The sequence below is a fragment of the Pleurodeles waltl genome, chromosome 12 (genome assembly GCF_031143425.1).
Source record: "Pleurodeles waltl isolate 20211129_DDA chromosome 12, aPleWal1.hap1.20221129, whole genome shotgun sequence".
Taxonomy (NCBI): domain Eukaryota; kingdom Metazoa; phylum Chordata; class Amphibia; order Caudata; family Salamandridae; genus Pleurodeles; species Pleurodeles waltl.
The window spans coordinates 63184134-63199019 of NC_090451.1; positions in this window are offsets into that span (position 1 = coordinate 63184134).

Sequence of the window (14886 nt, forward strand, 5' to 3'; positions counted from 1 at the left end):
TACCCCAACCGCCCATGGACTTTCAACCTAATTTATTTTTAAAGAGGCAGGGCAGATGGTGTGGATGCAAGTCTCACACCTAATGTCAGGATGAGAGGCACCCATAACTTGTCTGTAGTCTCACTGCACTAGAGTGTATGCCTGGGACTCTACATTTATCTCAGAAATGGGAGCCCGGACTTCTAATCAAAGATAATAAAAGAGGAGGATGAAATTGAGATCAAATGGGAGATCCACGGCAAGTAATTCAAAGGGTTGTTGCTAAAAACTGGATAAATAAAGAAGAGAAGAACAAGGTGGGACAATTCCTAAAATCAGACAAGATGGGTCCACCAAGACTATTCGAAGGTATTGGGTACCTGGGGAGTTGTCTCTGCACACAGGAGAGAAACAGAAGGGGCACTGTCAAGTGGTTGAACAAGCAACACCCATCCACCTTGGCAAACTCTTCTGGTGCAATGGTCCACGGTTAGTGCTTTTGAAGGGTGAGCAGGGGCCAGACCCCTTGCAAGGTTGTGCAAGGCAATTGCCCGCTTTGTCCATGTCTTTATATGGATTTAAAATTGAGGAAAAGCCAAACTAGAGATCTGGGTTATCTCTAAGTGTCAAGTACACATAGAATCTTCAAAATATTTGGGATGTAAATTGCACAAACAAAATTTCGAAATTTAAAATTTTAATTAGTGTTTCTTTAACATATGGCACTGTTTTCACCTTCACATACAATTAGATCTCAGATTGGACTGGGAACCAGTTACCTTTTGATACCTAGTGATTAATATCTACCATTCTTACACTGATTTCCAGGATGAAAATCTCGGCAGAACGAACAGTCCCTCCAAGCCCAGTTTGCTTTTTGGTCTTCTCTTCTGCTTTCTGTAAAGGCCACGTGGCACTAGCGAAGATGGTGTGCTACCCCAATGATAGTATTATTTTGCAAACCTTCCCCTGCTCGTCCTTCATTCCTTCTTCAGACAGGCCACACATCTGATTTGGTCACTGCGGCGCCATCCGGACCTCTTTCCACTCTGAAGCTAACTGTGACTGCGAGTGGATTAGGTCTTCTGGACTTAGAATGCTTTTATTCAGCTGCACAGGTCCAATGGGTGTCTCGCTGGCTTTCTGCCCACCTCCCTGCATGAGATGGGGTTTACCAGTAAAGACTTAAGGAAGGCTTATTGCACTGCTCATTGTTTCCTACTGACCATTCTACGGATCACCATCCGGGATTATCATGCACAGCTTTCTCTTGCCTTGCCAGAACCTGTAAACTGACACGAAGAAACCCTATGCTCCTGCACTACCTTTGCTAAGCCTTCCCACTCGCACAGGATGGCTGTGCTCAGAGCAACTCCATCAGTGGCATGCTGCAAGTGTCTTAAAATTGGGGACTTTGTTTCTGAACAGTGAGCTACTAAATTTCCAAACCCTTGTGGCAGACTACCATCTTCACCCCGGTCAATTCCTTACTTACAACCACCTTAAATAATCATTAAATGCCCTATTTCTTGTCTGCCACCTAGCACTAACCCTACAAGAGGTGTGCCAGAAGCTCTGTACCATAGGAAATGGTGGCAAACTGATAGAATGGGTGTTCAGACCTATCCTGCAACATGGAAACCACTCCAGGTCTTCTCGTCATACTACCTGGGTGATTGATGTAGCCAAACCTCTGCAAGATATGGACTAAAATACTGGACTTTCCCCACAAATTACCCCACAGCTGTCACTTTAAGTAAATTCATAGGGCTTCCTTGTGAATTCATTCTGCCCGTTGCTTGCCATTGACCTTGTGTTTTGTAACTCACAATTTGTTGCTTTCAATTTGCTGGCTTTATTTGTTTTAGGCTATGCAGCTTGAATTTGTCCCTTCCCTTGCCAAAACCTTATTTACAGTATCCTGCTGAGTGCTCCCTTTCTGTAAACAGGCCTGTAAATTTTGTTCTTATCTTATCATATTTGCTGTGCATTCAAAGAACAAAGTCAAATGTCAGGCTCTGTCTTCGGTGGGAACTTAGTGTTTACTTTTCTTTCTCTGACTTCAAAGTGAGAGGATTTATGCGACAATCTTGCTGGATACTGGGGTTAGGAAAGAGTTTTTTCTATCACATGACAACATTTAAATAAACTTCAGAATATATCAGAATTAGAAGTACAAATCAAGCACATTTTTGTTAATTCTGAACTGTGCTGGAAACAAACACCTTTACATGATTAAAACAAATAATTGCATTAGGTGATGCAATTTCCCCACATCATCGTCTTTGCACAGTATAGTTTGATTTGAAAAACTGTATATCTGTGCAAATGTAATGGTAATTTGAATAAAAAATGTGTTGTCTGTAATGGCAGTGTGTTAGCATATCATCCATACTGCACTCCACTCTGCTCTGCACCACTACATGCCACTGCACCCTACTCTGTATCACTCTACTTTACTCCACTCCATTCCACTGTACTCTTCTCCATTCGGAACCACTCCACATTATGCCACTGCACTCTATGCTACTTCACACTATGCCTCTCTACTCTCCTCTGTACCACTCTACTCTATGCCACTGCACTTTATGCCTCTCTACACCACTGCGGTCTGCTCGTCTGCACGCCATACCACTCCAGTCTAGGCAACACCAATCTAATCGCACAACTCCACTCTCTGCCACTCTGCAACACTGCACTGTACACCACTGCACTCTAAGCTAATACACTCCATGCTAATGCACTTTACTCTGTAACACTCAACTCTATGCCCCTGCACTCTACATCAGTACACTGTACATCACTCTAATCTACTCTGCACCTCTGCACTCTAAGCCACGGCACTGTACGCTACTTTACTCTATGCCATCACACTCCATGCCACTTTATGCAACTCCACTATAACCTGCACCTCTCCACTCTAAGCCACCTCACTCTACTGTGAAATAATCTACTTTATGCCACTGCACTCTGTGCCACTGCATTCTATTCCACTGCACTCTCCCCTCTATGTAACTGCACTCTACTCTGAAACAATCTATTCTACGCCACTGTACTCTATACCACTCTGACCACTGCACTCTAGTTCAATGCACTCTACACCAGTGCAAGCTGACACTCTGCAACACTGCACTGGCGCCACTATACTCTACACCACTCTGCTCTGTACTACTGCATTCTGCACCAATAAACTCTATTCCACTGCATTCTATGCCACCCTACTCTGCCCAATACCACTATATGCAACTGCACTCTACACCAGTGCACTCTAAACAACTGCACTGTATGCCACTGCCCTTTACTCTGCACCACTGTACTCTATGCCACTGTTCTCTGTACCACTCTACACCACTACACTGACACTCTACTCTGCACTCTACACCGCTCTACTCTATGCCACTGCACTCTAGGCACTATACTCTACTCTACACCACTCTACAATACTCCACTCTGCACCACTCTACACCACTGCACTCTATGCCACATGAGTCTATTCTGCACTCTATGACGCTGCACCACTCTGCATTACTGCACTCTGCTACTCTATTGTATGCCACTCTACTCCACTGCACTCTATGTAACTCTGCCCCATGCCACTCTATGCCACTGCACTCTGCGCCAATGCACTCTAAACAACTGCACTGTACGCCACTGCCCTGTACTCTGTACCACTGTACTCTACCCCACTGCTCTCTGTGCCACTCTACTCCACATCACTGCACTGACACTCTACTCTGCAGCGTTGCACTCTCCACCACTGTACTATACACCGATGTACTATGTACTACTGCATTCTATGCCACTCTACTCTGCATCACTCCACTCTACAGCACTTTGCCCTACTCTGCACCACTCTACACTACACCACTGCACTCCCTGCAACGTGAGTCTACTCTGCAATCTATGCCACTGCACCACTCTACACTACTGCTCTCTCTGCTACTCTATTGTATGCCACTCTACTCTACTCCACTGCACTCTATGCCACTCTACTCTGTCCCATGCCACTGCACTTTAAACCACTGCACTCTACGCTAACGCACTCTAAACAACTGCACTGTACCCCACTGCACTGTACTTTGCACCACTGGGCTGCCACTGCTCCTATGCTACTCTACTCCACTCCACACCACTATGCCACTAGCTTTAAGCCATGCTGAACAGCAGCTACTCTGGTGTATAACATGGCTAATGGCTAAAACACATTAGCAAAGACAATAAACTCTTTCGTAGATGAGACCTATTGCTTTGCCAATGTTTGTTAGTACTATGAGGTACCGACGTACCTGAAAGAACTGTGAAAAATACAATTACATCATAATAAAGGCTGCTACAAAATGCGCAAATACATTTTGGTTAAATAAAAAAAAAGTGCTTCTGAAATACAGATTTGAATAATATACAGTTTATACCTAGTACTAAAAAAATGTATAACACTCCATTAAAACCACACACTCCACAGCTCACCTTGGAACACCATTACAATACCTCTCTAAAAGAAATATATTTGCCACCAGAAAACTTCAAGTGACTCCTTTTAGTAAAGTCAATGCAGGTTTTCAAGCCCTTTTGTATTTGCAGATTTACCAGTTGCCCACATTTGCAAGCCTTTAAGAAAGGAGACCCCCTGGCAAGAAGGTCCGATTCTTATTTGTCTGCCCCACCCTCAGAGCACTGGATACTCCCTGCCTTCCAATCCAGCTGGAGAAACTGATCTGCCCATAATTTCGCCCTGCCTCCGTTGCGCTTTAGATGAAAGGCTAAAATTACGGACAAATGCCATCTGTTAAAGCTTTCATCACGGACAACGGACAGCAGGGCGAAATTACGGACAGTCCGTGAAATTTACGGACGGGTGGTCACCCTAAGAGAGAGTAATGTAAGGAGCAGGTTACTGGCAGTGCATACTCAGAGTTACACAACACCAGGCCCTTTCACCGGAAGCCTGCAGAGGAACTGGCTTCTACATGCAGGAATCGGGGGGCAGGAGACTAGCCTTGAAATCAGTAGTCTCCCGCCTGAATCGGGAGGGTTGGCTCGTATGCTATGAGGTTGTAGGTCTCCTCAGAAGCACTGGTGTACTTTCTGGCTGCCTAGCGCCACGCGGGCACCTTTCCACCATAGTGGAAAGGTGCGGGCATGAGTCTAATATGTGTTTTGTACTAGAAGGGGTACCCTTCTAATATAAATTACTATGCTTGGACTAACTTTTAAACTTCCCACCCAGGAAATGTTAAAGCCGATAGTTAGCCACCCCAGAAAAGATACAAGCCAATACCTTGTCACCCCAGGGAAGATGTGTGTTATCTAGCTACGACATATAGCCTGGTCACCTCCACCAAGGCCGACCAGATGGTTGAGGGGGTCAATGACGGAAAATATTTACAATGGAGTCATCAATATAGCATCACCCTAGTGCACCTCGGCGAAAGCTGGACTAACACGTTCCTAACAGCCCACTCCTTGGAAGGTAGGCTTGGCATTGGATGGCAGCTACTCTTTCAATCAACCATTTTTAGTAGGTAAAGAATTTCGGTTATTACCCTATAAACTGAGTAAAGCCAACAGAAATGCCTTTCCAACAACTGAATGAGCCAGGTTTCTTTAAGGGATTCTGGAACTCTGATCTCACAAACCAACTATCCACCAGCAAGTGGAAGGTAGAAGCAAATCAAATAAAAATCCCAAGAAAATTGCAGATACTTGGAGGCAGATTTAAGGAAAGTTGTGTGAGAAGGTAGCCTCTTTCTAGCCTTGTTACCCCCACTTTTGGCCTGTTTGTGAGTGTATGTCAGGGTGTTTGTCACTGTTTTCACTGTCTCACTGGGATCCTGATAGCCAGGCCTCAGTGCTCATAGTGAAAACACTATGTTTTCAGTATGTTTGTTATGTGTCACTGGGATCCTGCTGGTCAGGACCCCAGTGCTCATAGGTTTGTGGCCTATATGTATGTGTCACTGGGACCCTGTCACACAGGGCCCCAGTGCTCATAGGTGTGCATGTATATGTTCCCTGTGTGGTGCCTAACTGTCTCACTGAGGCTCTGCTAACCAGAACCTCAGTGGTTATGCTCTCTCATTACTTTCAAATTGTCACTAACAGGCTAGTGACAAATTTTACCAATTTACATTGGCTTACTGGAACACCCTTATAATTCCCTAGTATATGGTACTGAGGTACCCAGGGTATTGGGGTTCCAGGAGATCCCTATGGGCTGCAGCATTTCTTTTGCCACCCATAGGGAGCTCTGACAATTCTTACACAGGCCTGCCACTGCAGCCTGAGTGAAATAACGCCCACGTTATTTCACAGCCATTTTACACTGCACTTAAGTAACTTATAAGTCACCTATATGTCTAACCTTTACCTGGTAAAGGTTAGGTGCAAAGTTACTTAGTGTGAGGGCACCCTGGCACTAGCCAAGGTGCCCCCACATTGTTCAGAGCCAATTCCCTGAACTTTGTGAGTGCGGTGACACCATTACACGCGTGCACTACATATAGGTCACTACCTATATGTAGCTTCACCATGGTAACTCCGAATATGGCCATGTAACATGTCTATGATCATGGAATTGCCCCCTCTATGCCATCCTGGCATAGTTGGCACAATCCCATGATCCCAGTGGTCTGTAGCACAGACCCTGGTACTGCCAAACTGCCCTTCCTGGGGTTTCACTGCAGCTGCTGCTGCTGCCAACCCCTCAGACAGGCAGCTGCCCTCCTGGGGTCCAGCCAGGCCTGGCCCAGGATGGCAGAACAAAGAACTTCCTCTGAGAGAGGGTGTGACACCCTCTCCCTTTGGAAAATGGTGTTTAGGCAGGGGAGGAGTAGCCTCCCCCAGCCTCTGGAAATGCTTTGTTGGGCACAGATGTGCCCAATTCTGCATAAGCCAGTCTACACCGGTTCAGGGACCCCTTAGCCCCTGCTCTGGCGCGAAACTGGACAAAGGAAAGGGGAGTGACCACTCCCCTGACCTGCACCTCCCCTGGGAGGTGTCCAGAGCTCCTCCAGTGTGCTCCAGACCTCTGCCATCTTGGAAACAGAGGTGCTGCTGGCACACTGGACTGCTCTGAGTGGCCAGTGCCACCAGGTGACGTCAGAGACTCCTGCTGATAGGCTCCTTCAGGTGTTAGTAGCCTTTCCTCTCTCCTAGGTAGCCAAACCCTCTTTTCTGGCTATTTAGGGTCTCTGTCTCTGGGGAAACTTCAGATAACGAATGCATGAGCTCAGCCGAGTTCCTCTGCATCTCCCTCTTCACCTTCTGATAAGGAATCGACCGCTGACCGCGCTGGAAGCCTGCAAACCTGCAACATAGTAGCAAAGACGACTACTGCAACTCTGTAACGCTGATCCTGCCGCCTTCTCGACTGTTTTCCTGCTTGTGCATGCTGTGGGGGTAGTCTGCCTCCTCTCTGCACCAGAAGCTCCGAAGAAATCTCCCGTGGGTCGACGGAATCGTCCCCCTGCAACCGCAGGCACCAAAAAGCTGCATTACCGGTCCCTTGGGTCTCCTCTCAGCACGACGAGCGAGGTCCCTCGAATCCAGCGACACCGTCCAAGTGACCCCCACAGTCCAGTGACTCTTCAGCCCAAGTTTGGTGGAGGTAAGTCCTTGCCTCACCTCGCTGGGCTGCATTGCTGGGAACCGCGACTTTGCAAGCTACTCCGGCCCCTGTGCACTTCCGGCAGAAATCCTTCGTGCACAGCCAAGCCTGGGTCCACGGCACTCTAACCTGCATTGCACGACTTTCTAAGTTGGTCTCCGGCGACGTGGGACTCCTTTGTGCAACTTCGGCGAGCACCGTTTCACGCATCCTCGTAGTGCCTGTTTCTGGCACTTCTCCGGGTGCTACCTGCTTCAGTGAGGGCTCTTTGTCTTGCTCGACGTCCCCTCTCTCTGCAGGTCCAATTTGCGACCTCCTGGTCCCTCCTGGGCCCCAGCAGCGTCCAAAAACGCCAAACGCACGATTTGCGTGTAGCAAGGCTTATTGGCGTCCATCCGGCGGGAAAACACTTCTGCACGACTCTCCAAGGCGTGGCGGATCCATCCTCCAAAGGGGAAGTCTCTAGCCCTTGTCGTTCCTGCAGTATTCACAGTTCTTCAGCCTAGTAAGAGCTTCTTTGCACCAACCGCTGGCATTTCTTGGGCATCTGCCCATCTCCGAGCTGCTTGTGACTTTTGGACTTGGTCCCCTTGTTCCACAGGTACCCTCAGTCAGGAATCCATCGTTGTTGCATTGCTGATTTGTGTTTTCCTTGCATTTTCCCTCTAACACGACTATTTTGTCCTTAGGGGAACTTTAGTGCACTTTGCACTCACTTTTCAGGGTCTTGGGGAGGGTTATTTTTCTAACTCTCACTATTTTCTAATAGTCCCACCGACCCTCTACAAGGTCACATAGGTTTGGGGTCCATTCGTGGTTCGCATTCCACTTTTGGAGTATATGGTTTGTGTTGCCCCTATCCCTATGTTTCCCCATTGCATCCTATTGTAACTATACATTGTTTGCACTGTTTTCTAAGACTATACTGCATATTTTTGCTATTGTGTATATATATCTTGTGTATATTTCCTATCCTCTCACTGAGGGTACACTCTAAGATACTTTGGCATTTTGTCATAAAAATAAAGTACCTTTATTTTTAGTATAACTGTGTATTGTGTTTTCTTATGATATTGTGCATATGACACTAAGTGGTACTGTAGTAGCTTCACACGTCTCCTAGTTCAGCCTAAGCTGCTCTGCTAAGCTACCATTATCTATCAGCCTAAGCTGCTAGACACCCTATACACTAATAAGGGATAACTGGGCCTGGTGCAAGGTGCAAGTACCCCTTGGTACTCACTACAAGCCAGTCCAGCCTCCTACATTGGTTGTGCAGCGGTGGGATAAGTGCTTGAGACTACTTACCACTCTTGTCATTGTACTTTTCATAAGAGAAAAATATACAAAACAAGGTCAGTGTATATACACATAGCCAAAAAGTTTTGCATTTCCTCTTTTCACTCTTTTCTAAGTGCTGAAAAGTACTTCTAAACTTTCAAAAAGTTCTTAAAAGTTTTAAAAAGTTTTTTTCTGTCTTTCCAAAAAGTTCTGAAAACTTTTTTCTCTTTGTCTATCACTTTAACTCTCTCTAAAAATGTCTGGCACAGGCCAAAAAGTTGAACTGTCCAAACTTGCATATGATCACCTTAGCTGGAAAGGAGCAAGGAGTCTCTGCATAGAGAGAGGTTTGAGTGTAGGGAAGAATCCTTCCTTAGAACTGTTAATTAATATGCTTAGAGTACAGGATAAGGCCATAAGTGCCCAATCTGTAGAAAAAGTAGCTAATGGTTCTCAATCTGATCCAGGGACTCCCCCAGGAAAAGGTTCAGGAAAGAAACTTCTCAGCCTGCCCATTACTAGACAGTCTAGCATAGTTGGTACAGAGGTTGAATCACATCATACTGATGATGTGCTCTCACATTATACTGGTAGCCAAGCTGTTAGGGTGCCCCTTGTAAGGGACAGGTCTCCTTCTGTTCATTCCCATCATACCTCTGTATCTAGAAATGTCCCTCCCACCCACCCTGATGACAGATTGTTAGAAAGGGAGCTCAATAGATTGAGAGTGGAACAAACCAGACTGAAGCTCAAGAAGCAACAGCTGGATTTGGATAGACAGTCTTTAGAAATAGAGAGGGAAAGACAGAAGATGGGTTTAGATACCCATGGTGGCAGCAGCAGTATTCCCCATAGTCATCCTGCAAAAGAGCATGATTCCAGGAATCTGCACAAGATAGTTCCCCCTTATAAGGAGGGGGATGACATTAACAAGTGGTTTGCTGCACTTGAGAGGGCCTGTGCTGTACAGGATGTCCCTCAAAGGCAGTGGGCTGCTATCCTATGGCTATCATTTAGTGGAAAGGGTAGGGATAGACTCCTTACTGTGAAAGAAAATGATGCCAATAATTTTACAGTTCTTAAGAATGCACTCCTGGATGGTTATGGCTTAACCACTGAACAATACAGGATAAAGTTCAGAGAGACCAAAAAGGAGTCTTCACAAGACTGGGTTGATTTCATTGACCATTCAGTGAAGGCCTTGGAGGGGTGGTTACATGGCAGTAAAGTTACTGATTATGAAAGCCTGTATAACACAATCCTGAGAGAGCATATACTTAATAATTGTGTGTCTGATTTGTTGCACCAGTACCTGGTAGACTCTGATCTGACCTCTCCCCAAGAATTGGGAAAGAAGGCAGACAAATGGGTCAGAACAAGGGTGAACAGAAAAGTTCATACAGGGGGTGACAAAGATGGCAATAAGAAGAAAGATGGTGAAAAATCTCAAGATAAGCATGGGGATAAGGGTAAAACCAAAGATCCCACTTCAAATCTTAAACACTCTTCAGAGGGTGGGGATAAAACAAATTCTTCCTCTTCTTCCCAACCTGCACACATTAAAAAGCCTTGGTGCTTTGTGTGTAAAAATAGAGGCCATAGGCCAGGGGATAAGTCCTGTCCAGGTAAACCCCCTGAGCCTACCACCACTAATACATCAAGCTCTAGTGCCCCTAGCAGTAGTGGTACTAGTGGTGGGACTGCTGGCAACAGTCAAGCAAAGGGTGTAGTTGGGTTCACTTATGGGTCCATAGTGGAAACTGATGTCATCAGTCCCAAGACAGTTTCTGTCACACCTAGTGGCATTGGCCTTGCCACACTGGCTGCTTGTCCCCTTACAATGGATAAGTACAGGCAGACAGTTTCAATAAATGGTGTTGAGGCCTTGGCCTACAGGGACACAGGTGCCAGTTTCACTTTGGTGACTGAAAACCTAGTGCACCCTGATCAACACATCATTGGACAACAGTATACGATTATTGATGTCCATAACTCCACTAAGTTTCTTCCCTTAGCTATAATTCAGTTTAGTTGGGGTGGAGTTACTGGCCCTAAGCAGGTGGTGGTATCACCTAGCTTACCTGTAGACTGTCTCTTAGGTAATGACCTAGAGGCCTCAGGTTGGGCTGATGTAGAGTTTTATGCCCATGCAGCCATGCTGGGCATCCCTGAGGAATTGTTCCCTCTCATTTCAAGTGAAATGAAAAAGCAAAGGAGAGAAGGCCTGAAAACTCAGGATCCCTCTCCATCAACAGGTAAAAAGGGTATCACAGTATCCCCTAACCACCCTACCATTCAGGATACTATTCCTGTGGTGGGAGAAACCTCTCCTGGGGTGGCACCTGTTCCAAGGGAATCATCAGTTAGCAAAACTGTACTCCCTGAGGTGGAAGTACCTCTCTGTGGGATAACTAACATTGGTGAGAAAAAGAACACCATTTTAGTTAACATGGAGCATCCCTCCAACCCTCCCAGAGAAACTTTAGTGCAGAAACTCTGCACTGCCTCACAACACTTAGGACAGCATCCCTGCCCTAGTGTGGAGCTGATAGGACAGCATCCCTGCCCTGCTCCAACCCAAGAGAAACAGCATCCCTGTTCTCTCTTCCAGCCATATGGACAAAGTTTTTGCCCAGCTATGGCTTTTCTGAGACAGCATCCCTGTCTGGCATTTCCATCACTACAAATAGGTTCAGTGGACAATTCCCACTGCTCTAAACTAAAACTTACTGATAGAAACTCTGAAAATACATCTTCACATTGTTGCTTAGCTAAAAAACTTCAAACAGGGTGGTTTACATCCCCACAGGGAAGTAACCATATAGTGGATGATAAAGGGAGTAACCAGTCTATTGCAGAGCTACTCTCTACTTATCACCACTTAGACAATAAAGTCTCAACTGGCCAAGGTTAGCCTTATTGTCCTTCGTTTGGGGGGGGGGGTTGTGTGAGAAGGTAGCCTCTTTCTAGCCTTGTTACCCCCACTTTTGGCCTGTTTGTGAGTGTATGTCAGGGTGTTTGTCACTGTTTTCACTGTCTCACTGGGATCCTGATAGCCAGGCCTCAGTGCTCATAGTGAAAACACTATGTTTTCAGTATGTTTGTTATGTGTCACTGGGATCCTGCTGGTCAGGACCCCAGTGCTCATAGGTTTGTGGCCTATATGTATGTGTCACTGGGACCCTGTCACACAGGGCCCCAGTGCTCATAGGTGTGCATGTATATGTTCCCTGTGTGGTGCCTAACTGTCTCACTGAGGCTCTGCTAACCAGAACCTCAGTGGTTATGCTCTCTCATTACTTTCAAATTGTCACTAACAGGCTAGTGACAAATTTTACCAATTTACATTGGCTTACTGGAACACCCTTATAATTCCCTAGTATATGGTACTGAGGTACCCAGGGTATTGGGGTTCCAGGAGATCCCTATGGGCTGCAGCATTTCTTTTGCCACCCATAGGGAGCTCTGACAATTCTTACACAGGCCTGCCACTGCAGCCTGAGTGAAATAACGCCCACGTTATTTCACAGCCATTTTACACTGCACTTAAGTAACTTATAAGTCACCTATATGTCTAACCTTTACCTGGTAAAGGTTAGGTGCAAAGTTACTTAGTGTGAGGGCACCCTGGCACTAGCCAAGGTGCCCCCACATTGTTCAGAGCCAATTCCCTGAACTTTGTGAGTGCGGTGACACCATTACACGCGTGCACTACATATAGGTCACTACCTATATGTAGCTTCACCATGGTAACTCCGAATATGGCCATGTAACATGTCTATGATCATGGAATTGCCCCCTCTATGCCATCCTGGCATAGTTGGCACAATCCCATGATCCCAGTGGTCTGTAGCACAGACCCTGGTACTGCCAAACTGCCCTTCCTGGGGTTTCACTGCAGCTGCTGCTGCTGCCAACCCCTCAGACAGGCAGCTGCCCTCCTGGGGTCCAGCCAGGCCTGGCCCAGGATGGCAGAACAAAGAACTTCCTCTGAGAGAGGGTGTGACACCCTCTCCCTTTGGAAAATGGTGTTTAGGCAGGGGAGGAGTAGCCTCCCCCAGCCTCTGGAAATGCTTTGTTGGGCACAGATGTGCCCAATTCTGCATAAGCCAGTCTACACCGGTTCAGGGACCCCTTAGCCCCTGCTCTGGCGCGAAACTGGACAAAGGAAAGGGGAGTGACCACTCCCCTGACCTGCACCTCCCCTGGGAGGTGTCCAGAGCTCCTCCAGTGTGCTCCAGACCTCTGCCATCTTGGAAACAGAGGTGCTGCTGGCACACTGGACTGCTCTGAGTGGCCAGTGCCACCAGGTGACGTCAGAGACTCCTGCTGATAGGCTCCTTCAGGTGTTAGTAGCCTTTCCTCTCTCCTAGGTAGCCAAACCCTCTTTTCTGGCTATTTAGGGTCTCTGTCTCTGGGGAAACTTCAGATAACGAATGCATGAGCTCAGCCGAGTTCCTCTGCATCTCCCTCTTCACCTTCTGATAAGGAATCGACCGCTGACCGCGCTGGAAGCCTGCAAACCTGCAACATAGTAGCAAAGACGACTACTGCAACTCTGTAACGCTGATCCTGCCGCCTTCTCGACTGTTTTCCTGCTTGTGCATGCTGTGGGGGTAGTCTGCCTCCTCTCTGCACCAGAAGCTCCGAAGAAATCTCCCGTGGGTCGACGGAATCGTCCCCCTGCAACCGCAGGCACCAAAAAGCTGCATTACCGGTCCCTTGGGTCTCCTCTCAGCACGACGAGCGAGGTCCCTCGAATCCAGCGACACCGTCCAAGTGACCCCCACAGTCCAGTGACTCTTCAGCCCAAGTTTGGTGGAGGTAAGTCCTTGCCTCACCTCGCTGGGCTGCATTGCTGGGAACCGCGACTTTGCAAGCTACTCCGGCCCCTGTGCACTTCCGGCAGAAATCCTTCGTGCACAGCCAAGCCTGGGTCCACGGCACTCTAACCTGCATTGCACGACTTTCTAAGTTGGTCTCCGGCGACGTGGGACTCCTTTGTGCAACTTCGGCGAGCACCGTTTCACGCATCCTCGTAGTGCCTGTTTCTGGCACTTCTCCGGGTGCTACCTGCTTCAGTGAGGGCTCTTTGTCTTGCTCGACGTCCCCTCTCTCTGCAGGTCCAATTTGCGACCTCCTGGTCCCTCCTGGGCCCCAGCAGCGTCCAAAAACGCCAAACGCACGATTTGCGTGTAGCAAGGCTTATTGGCGTCCATCCGGCGGGAAAACACTTCTGCACGACTCTCCAAGGCGTGGCGGATCCATCCTCCAAAGGGGAAGTCTCTAGCCCTTGTCGTTCCTGCAGTATTCACAGTTCTTCAGCCTAGTAAGAGCTTCTTTGCACCAACCGCTGGCATTTCTTGGGCATCTGCCCATCTCCGAGCTGCTTGTGACTTTTGGACTTGGTCCCCTTGTTCCACAGGTACCCTCAGTCAGGAATCCATCGTTGTTGCATTGCTGATTTGTGTTTTCCTTGCATTTTCCCTCTAACACGACTATTTTGTCCTTAGGGGAACTTTAGTGCACTTTGCACTCACTTTTCAGGGTCTTGGGGAGGGTTATTTTTCTAACTCTCACTATTTTCTAATAGTCCCACCGACCCTCTACAAGGTCACATAGGTTTGGGGTCCATTCGTGGTTCGCATTCCACTTTTGGAGTATATGGTTTGTGTTGCCCCTATCCCTATGTTTCCCCATTGCATCCTATTGTAACTATACATTGTTTGCACTGTTTTCTAAGACTATACTGCATATTTTTGCTATTGTGTATATATATCTTGTGTATATTTCCTATCCTCTCACTGAGGGTACACTCTAAGATACTTTGGCATTTTGTCATAAAAATAAAGTACCTTTATTTTTAGTATAACTGTGTATTGTGTTTTCTTATGATATTGTGCATATGACACTAAGTGGTACTGTAGTAGCTTCACACGTCTCCTAGTTCAGCCTAAGCTGCTCTGCTAAGCTACCATTATCTATCAGCCTAAGCTGCTAGACACCCTATACACTAATAA